The sequence below is a fragment of the Mastacembelus armatus genome, chromosome 24 (assembly GCF_900324485.2).
Source record: "Mastacembelus armatus chromosome 24, fMasArm1.2, whole genome shotgun sequence".
Taxonomy (NCBI): Eukaryota; Metazoa; Chordata; class Actinopteri; order Synbranchiformes; family Mastacembelidae; genus Mastacembelus; species Mastacembelus armatus.
This window is the reverse complement of record NC_046656.1, coordinates 6,616,020-6,640,730: the sequence shown is the minus strand read 5'-3', so window position 1 is coordinate 6,640,730 and position 24,711 is coordinate 6,616,020. Positions and strand designations below refer to the sequence as shown.

General features: G+C 39.2%; 1 protein-coding gene across 5 annotated transcripts in view; it reads left to right on the top strand.

Annotated features, from left to right (window-relative positions):
- disp1 (dispatched homolog 1 (Drosophila)) overlaps window positions 1–24,711 on the top strand; it is a 72,697-nt gene that overhangs the window by 12,091 nt on the left and 35,895 nt on the right. For 2 of the 5 annotated variants that reach the window (XM_026318999.1, XM_026319000.1), the window contains one exon: window positions 8,761–8,838. The gene's annotated coding sequence lies outside the window, so the exon portion shown is untranslated. Of the gene's footprint in view, window positions 1–5,501; window positions 5,560–8,549; window positions 8,572–8,760; window positions 8,839–24,711 lie in introns of those variants that run through there. The other 3 variants (XM_026319002.1, XM_026319001.1, XM_026319003.1) reach the window with 3 other exon arrangements.

Here is a 24,711-nt window from a genome sequence, read left to right as displayed (position 1 = left end):
TGAATGGGTTATATGAGGTCCTTTGTTAGTTGGAGATGTGCAGTAAATTAGCAAAATGACATGGTACACTAGCACAAGTTAAACAATTTATATATAATATAATGAATCTGACTCATCTTAGTTTCAACAAGTAGTGTGCAGACCTAGGTTCAGGGGACAAAATAATATTTTTAGCTTATCTTATGTGCTGTAAAATAACATTTTGTGGCTAATTAATGTACCTTTTAATGTAATGGTACGATACTCTGTACATAAAAATGTAATCAGGGGCTTAAAGTTCTGGGACCTTTTCCCATGCATGGAAGCAGATGAAAGATGATGTTTTAAAACAACCAAGCTTTTTTAATTCACTTCACTTGGGTTATTCTCCATTGCAACAGTGGCCGAGACTAATCAATAGTTTAGTATTTAGAGCCGTCAACCTCAGACTTCACTAGACTCTACTGTTTCTGTGCTAGTATGTAGTAGTAGTGTGGAGGATTTTGTTCGTGTAAGTTCCAGGAAGCTCTACTAGAGATGTGGACTGACACAGGAAACATGTGTTATCAATACATTTATTTACATTTATTTTTACTGTGTTTTCTGATGGTTATGGTTGTCCTACAGAGTGGTTTCTCTGCTTATGCCCACATCCATACTCCTGTTTGTTGCAAATAAACTGCTTTTCCTGGAAACATGACATGTTTAATGTTTCTTATGGATGGGATATTTATCATAGTTGTACATGATTGAATTCACATAATGTTAAACAGTCTTTTTTTTTTTTATATATATAGTAAGAGCTTTTGACTTAGGACCGGTCAGTTGTTTCCTGTCTTCTTTAGACACTATGGCCTTTTAAGACATGGGGCTTGAAACCAGATAGCTTTCTCTCAGAAAACATCAGAGCCCATACATGTGCAGATGAATGCACACAACTCTTGGCAAGGATGTCCAATTCTTACATCACCCCACAGGACTGTACTTCTGATCGACCCTGGCTGCCAGTGCAGACAGGAGTCCTCTCACAGGATGTCCTCAGCTGTCAAGGCCAACTCAAGAGTCTTTCTCTGCAAAACATTTGACTACAAATGGGTGTGGCTGCACAACTGTGTGGCTGCACAAGTTTTTGTATGCCTCTCCTTACAGTTTTTGTACATAAACAAGCAGACTTTCTGTCCTTTCAGTTTTGTGTTTTAAAGTTGAAGAGTTGAGGTTTGACTATATCTTCTTCACTCTTGGCTTGTTCTGCTTCTTTCTGGTACATGCACAGTACATACATTTGTACATTATGATTGAAAAACATTATTTATTCATTTTTTTGAACTTGAATTTATTTGTGTTTCAGTTAGTTCACAAAATCAAAGCATATACCCAATCTTTATCCAGTTCCAGTTATTTCCATCAGTCCAGCATGAATATACTTAATATACATTTAACCATAAAATCATGAGTAGGTTTGTATGGTAATGCAGTGTGTATCAAAAGGCCTTGACAGCTGGGCCAAAAAAACCTAGTGAGCTGCCTTCCTTTGTCATTTTACCTGCCAGACTGAGAACATGTTTGTGATAAAAGGTGGAAAACACAGAATGGGACATACTATCTCCTTCCATGGAGAAAGGATAAGCACTAGAGATAATTGTAAACTATTCTTTGCAGAAGATGAGATGTAGTAGTATTTTGTTATTGATGTTGGAGTATAATCATGCTGGCAAGATTGTATGTAGAAGTAGTGGTTGCACTTACTAGTCCCAGGGTGCACTTAGATCTGGTCTTTGTCAGCTGTCAACAATACTCTGTTAGTTCGGAATTTAGCTGTGCCATCCCATCTGTTATTATAAGCCCAGTGGGTTTATAGACCTCTGGAGACTTTGTGTTTCATTTGTGGACTTAATTGTGATTTTGGGAGTTTTGTCTCTGGGATCAATCATATTGTTGTTTATTGGCAAACTCTGGTTCCACTTAATGTTATTAAATCGTTTATTGTACCTCAAACTATACATATGACATATCAGATATATGAAAACTTCTGTATGTACATATGTATTGTTTTTTGTGTAATCTTCCCAGTGTACTAGAGCATAATGGACTAACTACCTGCTAAATAGCTTAATAACAGGGAGTTAGTTTTCATAAATCCTCCAAAATGGCTTATTATTACAAACCTGCTCTCACAATCACTTCTCCTTATACACGTCCATCCCACCCTTCCTCCTTCTATCCCCTCTTATTAGAAAAACAGAACTAGCTTTGTTTTTGTAATAATCACTTTGTCCAAAATTACATTTCTAAAGCTTGGGGTCACAACAGCTTCCCCTTTGGGGTTTGATTTAAGTGGCACTTAGGCCCGCTACTGTAGCTAATCACAAGGATTTATAGAGTGCATCACCAAAGGACCGGAGGGCCAGGGAATGTTTGCTGGCACCCTGCTGCAGGTGTTACAAACCTCTTTTCTTTTGTCCTGTCTTTCTTTCTCCTGCTCTATTATAGCTGCTGATGGAAGGCAGCTGGAAGACCTTGCTTGTTCTTCATTTGCTCGTTTAAAAAGGGGTTCTGTTGGTGGAACATAATGCTGACAGCACTCTCCTCCTCCTCCTGTCGCCGGTCACTGCCCAGTCCGGAAAGTTCTCCACATAAAGTTTTCATAATTACATTGATCTTTAGGGTTTTTTTTACGACATGCTGACGCATTCAATCACATTTGAGCATGGCCCTCGTTAAGGGCTCATGTGTGTTGTATATTCCAAGTTCATGTTCAGCAGTTAGCACTTCTTGAGTTTCTAGTAATTGGGAGTTTTCACATGACCCTGCCGGAGAGGGGTAAAGGATGGAGGAAAGGGTAGAAAGAAGCAGCAAATGGACCGGGGGAGGGAGCAGTGTGGATGGACTGAGAGGGGTCTGCTGCTCAATTGAGACAGAAGCTGTCAGAAACTCTAGAGGCATGTACTACAAGATCCAGATGTTGTAACTGCTGACATATAACCAACACCGTCCACCTCATGTCTACTGTACATAACCATAACAATGGATTACATTGCATCCTCTTGATAGGATTTGTATTCACAGCACCATTTATAGTGCCTCTCTGTTTTGTTTTCCAGGCTAAATCCAGGAAGTCATTATTAGGCTCTGCCTTATCCAGGGACACATATCTGTTCCCTTTCCCCCTCCTCCTACCCTCTTTGTTTTGGTCTGGTTTGAGTGAATGCAACAGCAGGCCAGAGCTAATGAGCTCACTGTGATCTAAGAGCAATGCCATCTATAGACATTCACCAAGGCCTGTGCCAAACGTAACCTGGAAATAGGAGGGAGCGACAGAAGAAAACCCCTCACATTAGATTAAAGGGACTTTATTTTCAGAATATAAATCATGCACACTTTGGCTTCTTGAAGTTCCTCAGCAAAATCAAGATTATTTGTGTGAATAAAGAAAGATGAGATTAAATGAAAGTGAGGGGTCAGAAAGGAGTATTGTTCTTATTCACAAGTCTTGCTCACTTTCCCCACCCAACTTTTTCCTCCTTACCCCCCCCCTGTCTTACCCATCCTCCTCCTCTGCAAGTAACGTTTGGCATGAGAGGTCAGCATTGTGTTCCAGCAGGGTGACCTTTTGTAATGAGAAGACAGGTTAGTGGGTGACCTGGAAGTGCTTTGTCCACCTCTCCTGGGAACACAAACAGTGACAGTACTAAGGCACACAGGAACAGCTGCAGGACTGTCATCCTGTGTGCTCTGGCCTGCTCTGACGCCCGTTTGTCATTACACTGGGAAAAACAGAAATGTAAGACAAATCTTCCTGATTCACTAAAGGTGTCAGGATGGCATATACCAAATTATACAGATTATTTATGTTTTTATTTAGGATGGTGTTCGGTTAAAATTAATTTCTGATATGATATATGAGTTATGCAGTAACATTTCATGTTCTACAATTCTCTTACCTTTTTGTGTGAAGCTTGTGTGTGTGTAAGCATTCAATAAGATCTCTTAACTACACAAACTTGTAAATCATTTCAGACTGTCTGACTCCATTTTGTTTCATTCACAAGAAATGTCACACAAGAGTAAAAAAAAAAACAGTTTACATTGTGGACCTTTAAGTCTGTTGTAAGAAATCAACAAAGTCAGTAGATTTCTAAATACAGTCAGTAGCTGTTTTAAACGATCCAAAACAGTTAGAAAATGTTTTTAATGTTACACTGTATGGAGACCTTGTACAATTTGTAATGGGATAAAGAGGCTGACTTTATTCTTAAGTTCATGCATCCCCTTTAACCCCAACTACTTCATCCTTGATAATTTAATTTGTTTAGCCCTCATTACCACTAGCTTGTTTTGCTCCTGCGGTTGCCTTTCCTTACACTTTCTTTCTACACCCTTGTTTTCATCACTGGAGATGTCCCATGTTGATATCCTACTGCCAACTGATACAGGCGTAATGTATTTTGTTTCTTTTTTTTTTTTTTTTTTTCTTTAAAATCTGACTGTTCCTGTATGAACTCCTGTGTGACTTTCAGAAGCAATTTACATATCTGGGTGAAAATCAAACAGCTGAAAAAAGACAAGTGGAAAGAGGATTGCGATAGGCAGTCCTTGGCTGGAATCCAAGTCCAAAGATTGCTAATCTGCTTGTACAGCCCATTCTGTTTCTCGTTTCCTTGACTTTGTAATACTTTTAAAGAAGGACATCCTTCAGTGCTCTTTAAACTACATGTAGCATTTTATTAGCATGTAAATTCACGACATATTATTGAACCATCAGTGGAAAATATCATGCAGGTCCAGAGGCAAAGGGAGACTGAGCATGAATGGCAAAGTGCCACACTAACACTTGGCATTGATCTCAAGCAGAGTTTTCTGAAGGCTGCCTGAGTTTGAGTTGATCCCATCGCAAAGAGAGCATGCTCTTGCTTTTTATGCTTCTCATTTTCCACTTGAAAATGGTGCAGTTATGAGGCTACTTTTATCCCTTACATTTGGGAAATACCTCCTTTTCCACCAAATGGGTTCGTAAACCATTTGGAATTCTATAAGCAGTAATTTCTTTGAAATTTAACACAGAATAGTCTTTAAAAAAATAAAAGATTTGGAATTAGGGTTTGCTCCAAGATTGCTGGTGTCTTCCTTCAGAGCAAGTCGGGTGAATTTATCATTTTGATAGCCATAGATAGGGGTGGCTCTTGAATCAGACAAAACCGGCGATGAGTGAAGGGCTTTTCTTCCTTTTTGTTCAGTCTGAGGAAATGTAGTTTCATTACCGATTGAAAGTGTTCATATATACTCACGTACTATTTATTCATAACTAGTAGCAAACTTGTAAAGGCATAAGGCATTCATACAAATGCCAGTGTATAACATGTCTGCAGGACACTGGCTGACCTGGCGCCAAATGTGCAGGAATAACCCAGACTGCTACTTGGAGGAAATGAGTCTACGATACAGAGGCATTGCTCAAATTCCTGCCCCTGTGTCATCGCCACTAAAGCAAACAGCAGCTTAGAGGAAAGGATTCTGCTACTGAATCAACAGATTGTTTGTGTCCTCACAGGCTGAAAGGAACATTTTCGGAATTGCAAAAAGGTAGGAATTTGGGGCGTAGCTTCTTTCAGCCTAACTTGTCTTGTGAAACCAGTGGCGTAGGCTTTTGATCAGTGTCTTTGGTGGCATACTGCTATATCTAAAGCTTAGTTTCTTTGCCTTCACTTTTAAAGTTTTGAAAGGAGTTTGGAAATGGACAGGATATTCCAGGATTTGCATCCCCAGAATCTGAGTGACTGTTTTCGAAATGAGAGCAGACTGTGACTCGAACCATTTGCATGCATGCTTGGCCTAGGATTAACACTGACCTGAGGTAAATGGGAGTTGCCTGCACGATGGTTGTATGCCAGTTAATTAGGATCAAACTGGGTCTTCCTGGGATTGAATCAGCATGGCCTCCAAGCATTTCCACTCAAACACACTATTGTCACATGTTTATGATAAACCACATGAAAACAAGTGGAAAGATAAGTACAAGGAAAGAATTTATGTGTTTTTACATAATATAAATTTTATGACGCTAATTTTAATTGTCCATTTTGTTTTTTCCATCCTATATGCAAACCTAATTCCAAAAAGTTAGGCCGCTGTGTAAAATGTACATAAAAACAGAATGATTTGCAAATCTCACACACCCATATTTTATTCACCATAGAACATAGAAAATATACCAAATAAACTGAGAAATGTACCATTTTAATTTTGAAATTGATGGCAGTAACACATCTCAGAAAAGTTGGGTCCCTGTGTTCCTTGGTGTAGCATCTTCTCTTCTTTTAACAACAGTCTGTAAATGTCTAGGGATTGAGGAAACCAGTTGCTGGAGTTTTGCTAAAGTATTGTTGTCCTATTCTTGTCTGATATAGGATTGTAACTGCTTAACAGTCCTGGGTCTTCATTTTTTTTTTTTGCTTCAAGAGGTGCCAAATATTTTCAATTGGTAAAAAGGTCCAGACTGCAGACAGGCCAGTTCAGCACCCAGACTTTTCTACTACAAAGTCATGCTGTTGTCATAGATGCAGTTTAGCATTGTCCTACTGAAAAATGCAAGACCTTCCTTGAAAAAGACGTCATCTGGATGGGACCATATGCTGCTCTAAAACCTGGATATACCTTTCAGCACAGATAGTGCCTTTCTAGATGTGCAAGCTACCCATTCCATAGGCACTAATGGACCCACATACCATCAGAGATGCAGGTGCTTGAACTGAGTGCTGATAACAAGCCTTTTTTGGACGCATCGCCCATGATTGCCAAAAAGAATGTCAAATTTTGATATGTCTGACCACAGTTTTCTACTTTGCCACAGACCATTTTACATGAGCTTTGGCCCAGAGGGGACAGCAGTGTTTCTGGATCATGTTCTTATATGGCTTCTTCTTTTCATGATAGAGCTCTAGCTTGCATTTTGGATAGCATGGCGACCAGTCAGGTTTTTGGAAGTATTCCTGAGCTCCTGCAGTGTTGTTCATCACAGAATCATGCCTGTTTCTTTGCCAGATTGCGGGCATCCAATGTTACATTTCGGTGTTGTCCCTTGTGCACAGATCACCTCAGATTCTCTGAATCTTTTGATGAAGTTATGTACTGTAGATTATTACATATTTAAAGTCATTATTCACACACAATATACACAATTTGTAGACGCAGCATTTCACAGAATGGTGAACCTCTGCCCATCTTTACTTCTGAGAGACTGACTCTCTAAAATGCTCTTTTTATACCCAGTCATGCTACTGACCTGTTGCTAATTAACCTAATTAGTTGCAAGATGTTCTTCCAGCTCTTCCTTGTTAGTACCACTTACTTTTCCAACCTTTTGTTGCCTCTGTACCAACTTTTTTGACACGTGTTGATGCCATCATTTTTAAAATTACCCTAATTTTTTCTTAAAATTGTGCATTTTCTCAATTTAAACTTTTGATGTTTCTGTGTTCTATTGTGAATAAATTATGGGTTTATGAGATTTGTAAATCATTACATTCTGTTTTTAGGTAGATTTTACGTATAGCGTCGCAACTCTTTCTCTATTTCTACTTTTCATCTTGAGACCTTAGTGGTTCATGCTTTTTCCTGTTCTACTGTACTTTACCCATCATACTGAAGATTTATTTCCTGTTTATAAGCATTAAAATCCTGAAACACTGGCATCTTTGCCCAGAAACAGATAAGACAAGGGACACTATTTTCTTGTACTATAGTGTCTGTGTCAGTGCTGTAAAACCTGATTTCATTTCATGTCACAAATGAATAACATTTCTTTCAGTTTCTTGTAATACAAACTGAGTGAGGAACATATTGAACTCTTGATTTGCTTGGAACATAAAATCATATCTTAAGGGGAAAAACAGAGAACATGTTCTTGATTAAAAAGTCATTTTAGTATAAGTTTGCTTCCCTGGTGTATGCCAAGAAGTTAAAAACTCAGAGAATTTGAGCAGTTGTTTCTCCTAAGACAACGATCAACATACTATGTAAATGCTTTTATTATTTTATTTATTTATTTATTTTTCCTGTGGAAGAACCTTGAGCTCCCTACTCTAAATTGGATAAAAGTCCCTCATCTGTCCATATTTAAAGTTCCTCAGTGGCTACCACTCTTCATTTTCTCCCAATTGACACACACCTTTGTAATTGATGATGTAGACCATATGTTGGGTTTCAATGGCCTTCTGTTCTGCAGCGCTGTTCGACTCAAGGGCATATAAGTACCTTATTAGGCTACCTATTCTTCCTTAACCTGGCATCACAGACCTGAGGATGGAGTATCCAACGTTTATCTCCTGTTATCATCACCTATAGCTACTAGTATGCGTAACCTCAACACCTTATTAAGAGACCAAAGGGACCTGGCAGTGGTGTGATCTCTCTCAGCTGTTGGGTCATTATGTTTAAATAGGGTGTAGAAGAAAAGAGTTGTATGTGTACAATGTAGCCACTCTGAAGTCCCTAGGAACTCCTTGTGAACACATTCTTTATCCTGTACAGTCTGCCAATTAAAACAATTTTGCTTCCATTCACTTTTTTTGCAGGCCAGTCTCTCAAGCTGGAAAGGTATTGAATTGCTTCTTTCTAAAGAATTCTCATGAAAAATTAGGAACATGTTTTTTAGGGATTGTTTAAGGTACAGATAAACACAACACAACAAAAGTGTTTTCCAATCTTAGTTCTAATTGTGATTCTAATGTATCCTCAAAAACAAGAATAGTGAGAGATCAGTGCTATCTTTGTGTCTCTCTGCAGATTTACCTGTTTCTGTAAGGACTTTGACATTGTGAACGCATGAATAAATGCAGAGCATGGTCCATTGTCATCCTACAGGTAAGACGTACACATATACTGTGCTCAAAAATCAAATAACTTGCGTTTACTGTGCCTAGCAGAATATCCTATGTCCTAGTATCTTTTCTACTATAAAGTAGACATTTCCACATATATTGCACCACTCAATACACTTGCTTTGAACAGATACTGGAACATAATGACTAAATACCTGTGGAACTAATAACATTTTCATCTGCCTCAGTTGTAGTGTGTTTAGTGCTGGTCATGTACACGTTTACACTAAAACTAGACGATGAAGATGTTAAAAATTGTTTATACTGAACATGGCCGTACTCTCCTGACGGGGGAGGAGGGGGAGCTAATCTGCAAAATTGAACCTGTCTAAAAGCATAACCTAAAGAAGAAGAGGGTGTAACTAAAGACTGTGGAATGGCTCTTCAAGTCGTTAGGCTATTAGAATACAAAAATGAAAAGACTTCACCAGATTAGGCTAAACTTTTGGAATTGTGCAGAGGATACTGCAAGAAAAAGAAAGTGAGGTGATGGAGGTAGGCTAACATGCCATAATTACAGCGACCCACCTCAACAATAGGTATAGTGGTGTGAAAAAGTGTTAGCCCCCTTCCTGATTTCATTTTTTTTTCATGTTTGTCACACTTTGTTTCAAATTTAAATATTAGTCAAAGATAACACAAGTAAACACATCATGCAGTTTTTAAATGAAGGTTTTTATTATTAAGGGAAAACAAAATCCAAAACTACATGGCCCAGTGTGAAAAAGTGTCCCCCCCCCCTGTTAAAACATAACTTAACTGTGGTTTATCACACCTGAGTTCAATTCCTCTAGCCACACCCAGACCTGATTATTGCCACACCTGTTCGCAATCAAGAAATCATTTAAATAGGACCTGCCTGACAAAGTGAAGTAGACCAAAAGATCCTCAAAAGCTAGACGTCATGCTGAGATCCAAAGAAATTCAAAAACAAATGAGAAAGAAAGTAATTGAGATCTATCAGTCTGGAAAAGGTTATGAAGCCATTTCTAAAGCTTTGGGACTGCAGTGAACCACAGTGAAAGCCATTATCTACAAATGGTGAAAACATGGAACAGTGGAGAACCTTCCCAGGAGTGGCCGGCCAACCAAAATTACTCCAAGAGCGCAGCGACAACTCATCCAAGAGGTCAGAAAAGACCCCACAACAACATCCAAAGAACTGCAGGCCTCACTTGCCTCAGTTAAAGTCACTGTTCATGACTCCACCATAAGAAAGAGACTGTGCAAAAATGGTCTGCATGGCAGAGTTCCAAGACGAAAACCGCTGCTGAGCAAAAAGAACATAAAGGCTTGTCTCAGTTTGCCAGAAAACATCTTGATGATCCCCAAGACTTTTGGGAAAATACTCTGTGGACTGACAAGACAAAAGTTGAACTTTTTGTAAGGTGTGTGTCCCATTACGTCTGGCGTAAAAGTAACACTGCATTTCAGAAAAAGAGCATCATACCAACAATAAAATATGGTGGTGGTAGTGTGATGGTCTGGGGCTGTTTTGCTGCTTCAGGACCTGGAAGACTTGCTGTGATAAATGGAACCATGAATTCTGCTGTCTACCAAAAAATCCTGAAGGAGAATGTCTGGCCATCTGTTCATGACCTCAAGCTGAAGCGAACTTGGGTTCTGCAGCAGCAGGACAATGATCCAAAACACACCAGCAAGTCCACCTCTGAATGGCTGAAGAAAAACAAAATGAAGACTTTGGAGAGGCCTAGTCAAAGTCCTGACCTGAATCTGATTGAGATGCTGTGGCATGACCTTAAAAAGGTGGTTCATGCTCGAAAACCCTCCAATGTGGCTGAATTACAACAATTCTGCAAAGATGAGTGGGCCAAAATTCCTCCACTGCGCTGTAACAGACTCACTGCAAGTTATTGCAAACATTTGATTGCAGTTGTTGCTGCTAAGGGCGGACCAACCAGTTATTAGGTTTAGGGGACAAACACTTTTTCACACAGGGCCATGTAGTTTTGGATTTTGTTTTCCCTTAATAATAAAAACCTTCATTTAAAAACTGCATAATGTGTTTACTTGTGTTATCTTTGACTAATATTTAAATTTGTTTGATGATCTGAAACAAAGTGTGACAAACACGCAAAAAAAATAAGAAATCAAGAAGGGGGCCAACACTTTTTCACACCACTGTAATTACATTAATATAAAATATATATCCCAAATATATTTTATTTATATATATATTACAACAGAACAAACAGTCAACAGTGAAAACAGTCAAAATATTGCACATTATTGTCTCAGGCACATTTTTTCTTAGCCCATATTTACTGTCTTTATTTAGCCTATATAATTCAATTTTCAAAACATGCAAACTCAAAAACAAAGATATTTACATTATTTTTCAAAGGTTTCCTCTAGGGATGCATGCCCCTGGACCCTCCTAGCTTTGTTGACCTTGGTATTTCTTAACCCCTGCATATGGCCCTGATGCTGAACATCATTTTAGCAATGTTGCTGTGAGAATATTAGCATGTTGAAATTAGCATTTAGCATGGCCCTAGAGTCAGCTTTCAGCATATGCTACAGGGCATTGTATTGGAACTATTTGTAAACCACTTTGTACATTAGCAATAGATATCATTGTCCCCAACTATAACCCAGTAACCATCCATCCATTATCTATACCCGTTTATTCCTAACCAGGAATCTGCTGGAGCCTATCCCAGCTCTCTTTGGTTGAAAGGCAGGGGTACACCTTGGACAGGTTAAAAACCCAGTGCTTCTTTAATATAATCTTTTTCAAGGCAAACTCAGACTGTCCTGATTTATATGTTACTGCACCAACTCTTTGAAAAAAGTATTTATTGCTAACCCCAAATAAAATCCTCCCTCTCCTAGGCTAACAATCAGAGTATCTAATGGAAAAAATCATGAACCTTTAATCGGTGTCCCCTAATTACTTGGAATGTCCCCCACCATCACCCTCTCCACGCACACGCGCGCACACACACACACTCTGGCGTGTCCAGACAAGCTACCAGTAGAAGGTGAGGATGTTTGTTCTTCACCTCGCTACAGCTGGGTCAGTGAGCAAGGTAAAGGTGTTTACTTATGGCTCATAGCTCACAGTGCCCTCATAGTCCTTTAAGATATGTTTGTATTCTAGTAGTTTGTATCAGGAAGTCATGTGTCTCTCAACCACTTTTTAATAATGCAATTTGGTTTGCATTTTTGTAATGCAGTTTTCTGCATTCAGAAGTGTATGAAGGGTAAATCTTGCTTGTTGAATGACTTGCATTCATGTTACTGCGTGATGGTGTGTGACTATTCTCAACCTATCCCTTCAAAAAAACCACAGTACCGAGAGTTCAGGGTGTACTGTGTCTTGCTACTTTGTCCAGCACATGACTTCATGTTGAAGTATAAATCTAAACAAAGCAGCCTTGCGTGTGTAGGTAATCACCAACACACACTCTTCTCTCACTAACCTATTTGTTCTTGACTTGTCTTCTCTGACATGCACACGCACAAAAATGTTCTTTCTGTAGTTGTGAAGACATTCATTGACATAATGCATTCTCTAACTCCTTACCTTAACCTTAACTATCACAAATAAATACATGCCTCCAACTCTAATTCTAATCCTAACTTAAACCTTGTTCTAACCTGAACCCTAAAACAATGTGCCAATCCTCATATAGTCAAGAAACAGTGAAAATTTCCTCACATTTATTTTAACGAAAATTTGTTCACACAATCATAGAAAGAGACAGAGACATATTTCTATTTCAGATCCCTTTCTTCCCTTTCTTCTTTCTTCTTCTCTGACCTGCTGAAAGGCTTTCAGGGCAATGTCAGTCATTCTACAACTTTCTCTCAACTCTGAGTTGAGCAAACACCAATTGGTGTGTATGGGTGTGTTTGGACACCTACAGTATGCATAAAATGGATGCATTTAGTAAATATCTTAAATGGGAATAGGTTTGCAAGCGTACATGCACATGTTTAAAGCTTTGACTGTGTAATATGTACATGCCTTGCCTTTATTGATGTGACCATTGTGTGTGGATAATAATGGGTGAATTTGGGAAACTGCTGCAAAACAGCAGCTGTGGTTGCTTTGTGCTAGACTGCAGCACTGCCTGGCCTTCCTGCCTGCAACTACTCAGACTGTCCCTTAAATAGACATCACAGCCTTTGAAAAGCTTTTTAGACCCACAGAGGAAGTAAACACTGACCTAGTCTAGGATGAACTCTGTTCAAACATGATCATAAAATGAAAATCTGTAAATGATAATTAATTATTTGGCACTCAGTGGTTTAGACTCTCAGTACGTTTTATCAACTTAAATTGTTTTTTTTTTCTTTCCCTTTGTTTGTCATTTCCTACAGTAAATTGTGGTTGTAATCAACTACACCAAAGTTATTATTATTTAATTATATAAACAAGTTATATAGCAATTACTCAGTGAATTAAATATTGGCAGATACAGTAAGCAATTACAGTTATTTGGTAAAAAAAAGCCTAAAAATATGATGATACTGTGCAAGTAGATTTTGTGGGGCAATGTAAAATACCCTGCATGATGCATTTAATTCAGAGCAGGGTTTTTCCTGAAATGGTCTGCTCTGGTTAATCACTGCAAGTGTGATGAAACAATCATTGTAGACTGCTAGTCATATCTGACCTATGACATATCGTTTAGGAAGGTTTTTATGATCTGTCCTAATGTTTCTTAGCTTGCAGACTCAAACAAGTTTCCCAGTAACCAGCGACTGGGCCACCCCTCCCTGTTCTTTGCTAGCAGCTGTGTTGACTGTCTCGTTCATGGGAACCCTTGATTACTAGGCTGACTGTACAATTGGACTGAGCCTGGCAGCCAGCTCATTGTGCCTTCCTCTCCAGCATACACACAGACCTCTTAACTTTGATTGTGGCGACTTGTAAATGACTGCTGCTCTGTCATCTTGGGCCTCAGGTTATCTGCCAGGCTTTATTGGCCTAATGACTGTTTCAGGGATGTTTGTCTATCTTACAGTATGTCTGTCTCAAGAGGCCTCTGGTGGCCATTTCATGTCCAATAACCTAATTTTGGCAAACCTTCTCATTTTCTTTAGAACATCAGCTGTGATAGTTTGGGATGATGTCTTAATTAAAGTTTATGATTTGTTGATTTTACTTAACTGTCACATTTTTGTTGTGATTATTAGGCAGGCGTTAAGAAAACACCACTCCTCAGTATAATAACAAACAGGTGTAGTGAAATGACGTCAGTGCATAAGCTAAGATGGAGGTGACTCTGCAGCCAGAAGATGATTTTGCTTGAAAGAGGTCCACGGTTTGATTTATGGAGATCTTTGCTTTGTCTAATAAAACCACATATAAATTTCAAGGGACAATAAATGTAATGAAAATCCGCTAGTGTCTAAATTTTGGACTTTTTCAGTGGAGCCTTGTTTAGTTATCAATAACAGATGTTTTTAAAAACCCCAGTGTGAATTTTCCAAATATTTTGAACTTGCTGAAATAAAATATAGGCACATAATTATAATTAGAAATGGACAAATATATCATTCCGAGGAATTCTGTCTCAGCATTCACAGCATCAAAAATGACATAGATTAAGCTCCAAAAGCACAATTTGTTTGCAGTTATTTGTAGCAATGTATGGGTGACATGTCCAAAAGGAAAATGACCCAACTCTAATAACCAGTACTGTATTACTAGCATAAGGGAACATTTCCTGCACATTATATAATATTATAAAAAAACTGTGAGACATATAGCATTTGGCTTCAAGCTCATGTTAGAGGAAAAAATTTGCAATATACTCACTGTCAATGAAGCAATGGAATCATCACTGTCTCTGCAAATGTGCATGTTGGACTCACACCAGATGTTGTATCAAGCCAAGTTCTTACAGAGAGGTTATGTACGATAATGGTTATATAATACACACTGTAATGAAGACTTCCCTTCTTGCTCGTCCCTCTGAGAGAACTTAGAGTGCTCAGGGCAAAGTTTTGTGCTGGTCCTATTTTGCAAATCCACACCTGCAAAGCTCAATAGCAGGACTGACTCATTAGCTACAATTATCTCTAAATCAAATCCAGACCTGACCAACCTGGTAATGTTGTCCTGCAATCTGACCCATATCCATAGCATGAAATGCACAGTCACTCACTCATCCAGATTAGATTTACACAGGATATACAGTTGGTGATGAGGTTGTCTGCCATTTTGCATGTCTCATTCAGATGTGCAAAGCACTCACTTTAAGTCAGCTCTGGCTTGTTAATACAGTGTGATATTAAAAAAAACAAAACAAAATAATCTATCTATTCTCCTGTCCATTCTCATGTTTATCTTATGTGCTGCCTTTGATTCAGGGTAGGGCTGTAACAATCACTTGAGTAAATCGAAGAAATTGATCACAAAAAGTCCTCGAAGCAAATTCTTTGCCTCGAGGATTCGTTTAATCAGAGAAATGTCTGTGAAATTTGAAATGTCCAAAGTTTGGGATCATTTCAAATTTAAAAAAGATGACACCATGGTGCGATGCGTGTGTTGTAAACTAGAACAGGCGAAACCACAACAGCACTTCATCAATGCGTCAACATCTGAACAGAAAGCATCCAGTTGGAAATGAAGTAGTGAAATAAATTAATAATTCATGTTATACTGCAAGTAAGCAATGCACCAAATAAACTGACTCCTAAAGCATCCAGTTGTGAACCAGACCAGCTCACCCAGCGGAGCCGACAAAAGGTAATGTAATTTCAAGGTAACCTGTCGTTTCTGTCATGAATTACACAACAGTATTATTGTTTAAAAATGCAAAAGTCTCTTTTATCCGATTACTCGAGTAATCGCTAAAATATTCGGTAGAATGCACGACTCCAAAAATGATCAATAGCTGCAGCCCTAATTCAGGGTGCAGACACAGATAGAGGAGGAATTGACAACAGCTTCAAACTCTCTGTCCTTCCACTAAACACTTTAATTGCAGATGTCCTCAGTCTGTCCTTAGAGCAGTAGTGTGGGGTTTAGATAAATGTTGCATTAGAGTGAGTAAATGTAGCACAAATTCATATATTGTTCAGACTGAAGTTAATGTTACAAAGCCACACGTATAATTTTCAAATATTGATTGTGATTATAATGTTTGACATTAGTCGCTTTAAGTTATTCAAGTTTAATTGCATATACTAATGCAATGCTTTTTAGCCAGTCTAGCAGTGTGGGATCTATTGAAGGGATCTTCAATATGAAGGGAGGTTTGCGCAGACGTTTATAGTTCTTAGAGGACAAAGCTTACTGACTTTGATGGTCCACTGACTGCAGATGTTAACATGCTGACTTTAACATTTAGCACTACCCTGTATAAGTACAGACTTAGAGCTCCTAGCATGGCTAAGGACTCTGTTTTTTTCAGTAGCTTAATTGAAGAAAATTCATAAATATCTTTTCAAAATTTTGTTGTTTTTCCTTGAAAATGGCAGATTCAGTTTGGATTTTTTTTATTTTTTATTTTTTTAATTTTATCTTATGTTCCACGTCTCTAAGATAAATGTTTTTAATTCTCTAAGATAAATTCAAAAGTTTCTGGGTATCTCTGTCTGTAGTAATGGGAAAAAGTTGTTTTGGTCCATGGTTTGGTTAGATCTACCTGCAGTGTAAACACAGTCTTCCGTTCTGTTTTGTCTCTGTTTGACTGTTTGACTCCTGTGTTACTGAGCTACTAAAAGTCTTTGATACAATAGCACAAAAGTGCAAATTCCCTCCCCCTTAGGTCACCAACAGTCTAAACACTAGTTGTGTCTGTATATGGTGTTTCCTTTCTCATCCATACAGTATGTAGTTTCACCAGTCTCATGTATAATTTATTCCATAGTCGGAGACATCTTTGCTGTGAATTGATTGACCCTGTTTATTTCTCAGCTTTTCCGAGGGAGGAAACAGATCTTATAACCAGGAAATGGTGAATGAAGGAAAAGCAGAGACGTACCACTTCAGATCAGTGCAAATTTGAGCTTTATTTATTGGTGTAGGTCTCACGGTTTTGTTAAAGGAAAAACTGCCTTTGATCAGTGTTTGACACTTGGCTGACCCACTGTACATGTATGTGAGCGTGTACGGAGTATTACAACATTATTTTTTTTGTGGATATCCAATGGATATCCAATTAAAAGGCTGTCAATTAAATTTCCCTTTTATCTTCACTGACTTTAAAATGTTTATTTGCTTTGTTGACAATATATAATATACTTGGGGGTTGTTGGAAGGTCCAACTGAGGTCTACAGGTTTGACCTACAGCCTTGGCGTAGTGACAACTTAGGCATGTTCTCTTTCACTTCAGGATTTCCCACAGGTGACAACCAGCAGCAGTTTTTTTAAAAATTTCATTCATAATTTCATAATTAAACTAAATATTGTTACTTTGACATAGGCAATTTAAATTTGGCAGCCCCTGGAAAGCCCCATTTTGTTCTGTCTCAGAAAAATGACTACTGAGTTTTCTTTCTCGAGGGGTGGGTAAATGGGGAGGTGAAGCCTGGAGGGACATGTGTATTCATAACACCAGTGCTTCTTTTCTTTCAGTCTGCATTGTCTGGTGTTGTGGAACCCTTTGCTCTATTGTCTTGTTAGTTCCGCTGGTGGTCTGTCATGTAAACAGTTCTCAAAGGGGAACCTTCTCCACTCTCGTTTTCAAAAGCTCTTTTTTTTTTTCAGAGCCTGTCTCTCTTTCTGTTGTTGTCCTCTTGACTGTCTGCCTGTCTCTGTCTCTTTTCTCCATCCCCTCTCTTTCTGTTCCTCCATCTCCATCACACACCCACACAGACAAACATCCAAGCTGTAACCGTTTCTGGCAGTGGATGAGTCCTAGTGCAAAGCTAATAGTGTATTGGGGTTTTAGGTGCCAGTGGGGAAGGAAGGACCCTGCTGGCTTGTCAGCGTCTCTGACCCCTCTGTCACAATGGGTCCCTCTCCCCTCCCACTCATTTCCCTGCCAAGCTGGGAAGAGTAAATATTTATCAAGCCCGCAACAATGGCTTGCTTGGAGGAGAAGAGACTTTGACCAGAGCTCATGCAAGGCCTGTAGGCAACGCTGCTGTTTATCTGGGGCCTAAAGATGGGTTGCAGGAAGATTAAGATGGAGTCTCTGAATTATTTTGGAAAAATACATTCCAGAGTAAGTACTTATGTTTCAACAGCCAGAACAGGTCTAATATTTAAAGGCTGAATCCAGAGTGCAAGAGTTGGTTAAGGGCAAGGAATTTATGGTTATAAAGACAACTATAAAATTAGTTTTTAGTTTAAAATCAGTATAAACCTGGATGTCAGTGGAGAATGAAAATTGCATCATGATTTTAAAGAACTCAAATTATTTGAGTTATTGCAATAATATTGGTTTCAAAACTGCTCCAACTCCAAACTGTACAATGTATGTAGGACATTTGTCCCTATCTTCTCACCATAGGACCCATAGTGGCAGTTTCTGAAACAGAGCTCCCTTGTTAGGACGAAATAACCTCCTGGCACCAGCAACATATAGCACAGCACAGGAGAACAGAATCATTGGACTGATTGTAGTGGTCTTTGGCCCAGACAATTTCCATTCAAATTTGGTAACTGCATAACATGCCATTTTCATTTATACAGTAATCAGATTGGCCTGACTTGCCCAGTACTTTCCCCAGTACTGTTTTACCAAATACCAGCCAAACTAAGCTTTTCCCATTAGCTGTGATTGTGATTAGGGCCAGCTAGCATGCTAATGTGCTACACCATTTGGATAATGAACATTGAAAACATTATGCATTTTAAGCATCAGCCAAATGTTGGCATTGTGATTGTCTTAACTTAAAGAATGCCAACAGCAGATAAAAAGTAACATTGAGTATTGGAGTAAAATCTGGTGTGTGATTGGTTAATGTGTAAAGTGTTCCAAAGACTTCTGTCTCTTTTTCCTGCCCTGAGATGCAATCAGTTTCTTTCTTCTTCTCTTTGGTGTGTTTAGTGTCTCTTAAAACTCACAACAGTACATCACAATTAATAGCCTCATGTTGAGGAAAGAGAATAGCTGTAGCTGTATGGTAACAGAGGGTCTTTGTTCACTACATCACGTGTCACCACTCTTTGAGTGCTATTAACGTCCAAGGGCCATACGACCAGAGCAGAGCCTGGAAGTCACAAAGACGGGAGGTTTTAAATGAATGATAAACATACTAAACAAGACAGGACTTTGTTATCAAGCCATGCTATGTAACATTTCATAATTGCAAGCAAATTCTGGACAGGTGTCGGTCCTGGCGCAGGGAACAGGACCTGGCATTCACTGCAAGCAAATAGATACACAGTAGAAAGCAGACAGTATCACACACTTTGGGCAGCAGTATTCTCACAGAGTTGTTGCAGCTGTAGGGAGACCACGCAGAAACTCCTTGAGAATATTAAGAACACAATGTCAGAATGTAATATACAGTTGAGGAAACACCTGCTTAAATGACGAACATAGAGTATATTACAAGCAGGTGCTTCCACACATGTTCAGTGTGAGGGATAATTAGGCAGTTAAACAGTCCATATGGTCATGTAAATAAATGTTGCACAGCCTCAGTTGCTAAATATTGTATCTGCTGTGACTCAAAAAATACTATATATTTACGCTATGATGCTGCGGCAGGGACGAATGCTAAGATAACTCGAACAGTCATGTCGGTTTAATTTATAAGCACGGTTAAATCTAGAGCAGTGCATAATCCACTCAGTACAGTCAAAAATATTCTTTTGCAGGAATTGTGGGGTTTTGCCAGAGGAACACCTACACTACAGAATAATGGGTTCATTCCTTTTAGTTTCTGTTTAACCATTCATCTGTGATGCAATTTCACAAACAAACAAATACTCTTATACAGCGCATTCAGAAAGTATTCAGACCCCATTCATTTATTCATTCATCCATCCATTATCTATACCCACTTATTCCTATTCATGGTCCCAGGGATCTGCTGGAGCCTATCCCAGCTCTCTATGGTTTGAAAGGCAGGGGTCCACCCTGGACAGGTCACCAGTCCATCACAGGGCCACATAGAGACAAACAACCTCACACACTCACACTCACTCCTATGGGCAATTTAGAGTCACCAATCAAGGCAAGGCAAGGCAAGTTTATTTATATAGTACAATTCATACACAGAGTAATTAAAAGTGCTTTACAGAAATAAAAGACAGGTTAAAAATGCATAAGCAAGAATAAAAATAAAAAGGCATGCCACCACTTTGTCACCATATTTGCCCCTTATGATATTGACTATCGGACCACGCTGACCCATATTTGTGGGTCCCCTACTTTCAGTTTGTAACAAAACCAATTTAAATGTTTTTTTTTGTTTTTTTTTTTAAGAATCTGGAATTTAGCACAATTGGTAGTATAAGTTATGTTTTAAGGATGACTTACCAGACAAGCATAACTGCATGATAGAAACAATGATAGTTAACAAGCAAACATAACTGTGGCATCGCTACAGGTCACAGAATGGTTAAGATAGTGTCAAAGCCATTATCAGAAAAAACTATACTGACAAAAGAAAGACCTCCAACAAGTTTGCAAAATATGTGGTTAAAGATATGACACCATAAACCTCTGCAGTTATAGCTTCTAATCAAAATGGAGAGGGGTGCTCCTAAATCATACCAGAAGTGGAATGGAAAGGTAACTCTGTAAGCACAGATGTCAGCCAAAATTCTTGATTCTTTAAAACAATTTCCTCCCGTAAATTTGACTAAAAATAATTGCAGTTGCCATTTCTAACCCCTAACTAACCCCTTTGAATTGAAGTACATGCACGGACCAGGTGGTTTCTTTTGAGAGAATCATCCCTCCTCATTTACCTAAGAAAGTTACAGATGCCTATTTAAAAGATTAACTGCAGTTATACTTTTGCAATTATGGATTAGTACAATGTTCTTGGCACATTGTGAATGAAACTGAAGCTGTACAATGTGGAAAACATTTAAAACAACTGTCTTAGCAAAGGCTTCTGCATTCAGAGACCAGATTCAGAGGAAGAATTTCTTTCCAAAGCTGCTGGAATTGACCCATTTTGGTGTCACGGTCGGTCTGCCGGCCTAATGTGAAAATGATATATAGAGCAGGTAAACCAGGACTATCCAAACAAAGCCCACATGTAGAAAACACAATCACATAATATTCATAACCAACTGCAGGCATTGTTCTAACAGACTTTCCATATGATCTGCGAAAACATTAATTTCGACTGGAGTTGTACTATGTAGCCAACGTAACTTTGCAAAGCTGGATCCGCACCAATCTCAAATCTCCAGATATCACTGGTGTACCTCTGGTCCTCCTATTATTATGTCTTTTGGGGGAGGCCTGTTGACCCAAAGCATGATGTAATTCCATAAGCCTGTCACAAATAATCCCCCCCCCAACCCATTTTTTTAATGATGCAGAGGTTAATGCCAGACCAAGACTGGGCCCCATGGTTTTCAGGGCGTGCAGTTTTTGTTTCCCACTCGTCTGCTTTTATAGCAATTTTGAACTGTTTATAAATATTTATGGACATATACAGACAGCTAATAAAGTCAGCATTGGTAAAAGGAAACTGGACAACTTTCCACTTATTTTCATTTTTTAAGCATTACTGTTACTTTCTGCCACGCCGCTGACTGGTGCCAAAAAGCTGTACCCACCATTTGACTCATAATAATAACAACTTGTTTTCTCACATAAGAAAGAAGAGGAAAAAAAAAATTGCAAACAGACCCTGGGTCCAATAAGTATGTGTCTACATGCCTGGCAGAGGCAAACATACCCTCATGTGTGCACAGTTAATGTCTGCTGTGCAAGTGATGGCATGAGGGGATGGGGCCTTAGGGGTGTCGCACAGACAAATACACACACCTGTACATGCCCGCACATTTCTTTCACGCAGTATTGCCCTGTGTCACACACACCTGTACATACATGGACACCTGTAGGCTCTTCCTTCCCCCATTGTACTGTATCGGCTTTCCATTTGATGTACAGTTTGTTTTTGGTTTTTGGGGCTCAGTGCCCAAGGAGTCAGATGTTGTATGAAGTGAAGGAGCTGTCAGAGGGAGAAAAGGGCACCATTATTTATTCAGTGCAGTTTGTTTATTCTTAAAGTTGGCATCTTTGATCACCAGAAGGATTTTGTATTGTTTATTTTAGGATTGAAGAAACAGCCACCTCCCTCATTTTCTTTTCATATGCTCTTTTACACGTGCATACACACACATTTATGGTGATCTGTGCAGTGTATTAGAGTCATCTCTGTGAAGGCACGTATATGTGTGAAAGAGGCAGTTGTGCGTATATGGGATTATTCACTGGGTCCATTTGTCAAAGCACACATTTATCATGGAACCCTCTGGTGTCAGACTACACTACATCTCTATTACGCACCGCTGGTCCTCACTTGGACACTCAACACCTGACACACACACACACACAGGCTCAAACTCTTTCTCAGAAAAATGCATGCACACATGGTAACTAGCTTCCTGCTACATGAGACCAAGGTGCAAACAATAAATGAATTCCAACAAATCACATCAAGTGACAGACAGTTCACTCCTATTCCTGGTCATTTTTAAGTTATTTTCTAATTTTCCTTTTAACCTTTCCCATACGTTAGGCTAAATGTATCTCAGGCAGTAGTCAGTGTAGTCAGTGCCTGCAAGGCATTTCAGTAAAGGAGACTCTTTATTATTACCCTGCACAATATGCTTAAGTGATCATGAACTGGAACCATGAACTTTTACTCCAAAATGGCAGGACTCAAGCTGTCTTGACAGCAGCATCTGCTCTGCTAACGTGTCCTTGAGCTATTTGCTGTCCCTGCAGACCTGTGAAAAAGATTGTATCTCTAACCTGACTGTGAAAGTATTTTGTTATAATTTTGTCTTCTGTATCCTGCTATTCTCCTGAGCTGTACAGGTTGTGTGTGTCCCTGTCTCTTTTCAGTGTTGGAACAGGGGAAAAACCTGATTTCTCTGAGAAATTATTACTTCTTGGCAGTGTTCATAAGTCATTCAGTTTCTAATGGGCTTTTTACAAGTTTTTGTAAGTAGGGCTTTGTAATAAAGCCATCGCAATATTTTAATGATTAAAAATCCCCTCAATAAAAATGACAAACTGACTCATAATCTAAAATCGTGAAATGAGGAGAGGTCACACAAAATATTGGAAATGGATCATATTTTTTAAGCTGGATAAAGAGAAAGAAAGCAACTGTAAAATATGTGGCCTTTGTCCCCCCCCACAGTGACTTCAAAGGTGACATTACCTTCCTAGCATATGAAAAGACAGACTGCAGCACTAACAGCCATGATTGCTAAAATTAAACCTCTTACCATTAGCTCGAAGCCCAGCAGCAGTTGTTCCTGTTGGCCTTCTCACTCTGCCTGAGAGAGAAGCAGGGACACAGAGAGGCCAGTTTCACAATTCATGGCTAAAAGACTTGGCACTGGTTAGAACTGTGGTAAAACCAAGTTTGAAAAGGTCAAGGCCACACTTGAGGCAGTGACAGTAGCAATGAAGAGCAGGAGAACTAGAGACTGTGGCTCGTGGAGCAAGCTCACAGGATTCCTCCTGCTGAGCTGGTTGAGAGTGTACATGTCCACACTGATGAATGTGGTGAAGTGATTTAATCATACAGCTTTTTTAGGCTTTCCATATGTTACAGGGATAGATCAGATTTGGATAGTAAAGAGTCGTTTGGGAATCCACAATCTCTTCACGGCCCAGGTTCATTTCAGGGGGCTTGGGAACTCTTAAGCATTTCTTTACCCCCGGGACTAGTCTTTAAAATTATCAATCAGTCTGGTTGCTTATTTACCAGTAGGTGAAAAAAGAAGCCAGAGCTAAAAAATTATGACGCTGTTAAGCATCTACAGTATGCAATCCTATATTCAGTGGATGTTTTTTATTTGCTACAGTTTCCTTTGGTCATTCTCGATGCTTTTAGATACAGTTTATTATGAGAATGCTTTCCCCCCCCTGTATTTAATACATCCTTCCCAACTTGTTTGGTTTTATTTTATTTATTTACTTTGTGTAAAACGAAGAGAGAAAACTCAAGCCAGAATATGTGGGATAGAACAAGGCAATAAGAGGGATGTAAAATGTAAAAAAATATACGTCTGAATGTCAAGTGTGTGTGTGTACGTACCCAGCCTCTTGTTTGCCTGTGTGTGGCGCACACCTCTCCACATGGAGTGGGATGGGATCCAAGTGCCCTGAGCTTTGCTTTTGCTGCCCCCAAACCAGAGACAACCCTCTCACACATACTCACAAACGGGCTTAAATACTCCAGATTGCATGTGTACATGCCTCACACACTCTACCCAAGTCCTTGTCCCATGGTTTCTGCCTTACTTTCTCTCTGCTTTTGTGTTTTTGCCACACTGTATCATTTCATTTCATTTTAGATGAACACCAGTGATGTTAATGGCAGGAACAGTGTCTGGAGAGAATACGCTAAAGAGACACAATTTACCATGACAACTTAGCTTAGCATAGGTTTTATCTCTCTTATTCTCTTAACTGTACACAGATCAGCACAGAGAGCCCAAAAACCCATTCAGTGATCTAACTCAGCTCCCTCCTGCCCAGCTCTGTACCCAGTCAACCCTCAGAGGGCTGTCCAAGAGCCCACTTGTCCTTCAGTGAGATGACACAGGATGAAGTCACTCCATTTTCCTTGGCACCGACATCTTTGTTTCAGGCACTGTGGTGATGTGCCAAGGGCTGTGTCTCACACCACAGCATTTTGCCCAGTTCTCTGTGAGTGGGACAAGTCCATAAGAACCAAAGTATCCACTGAGTAGCACAACAAATTGCA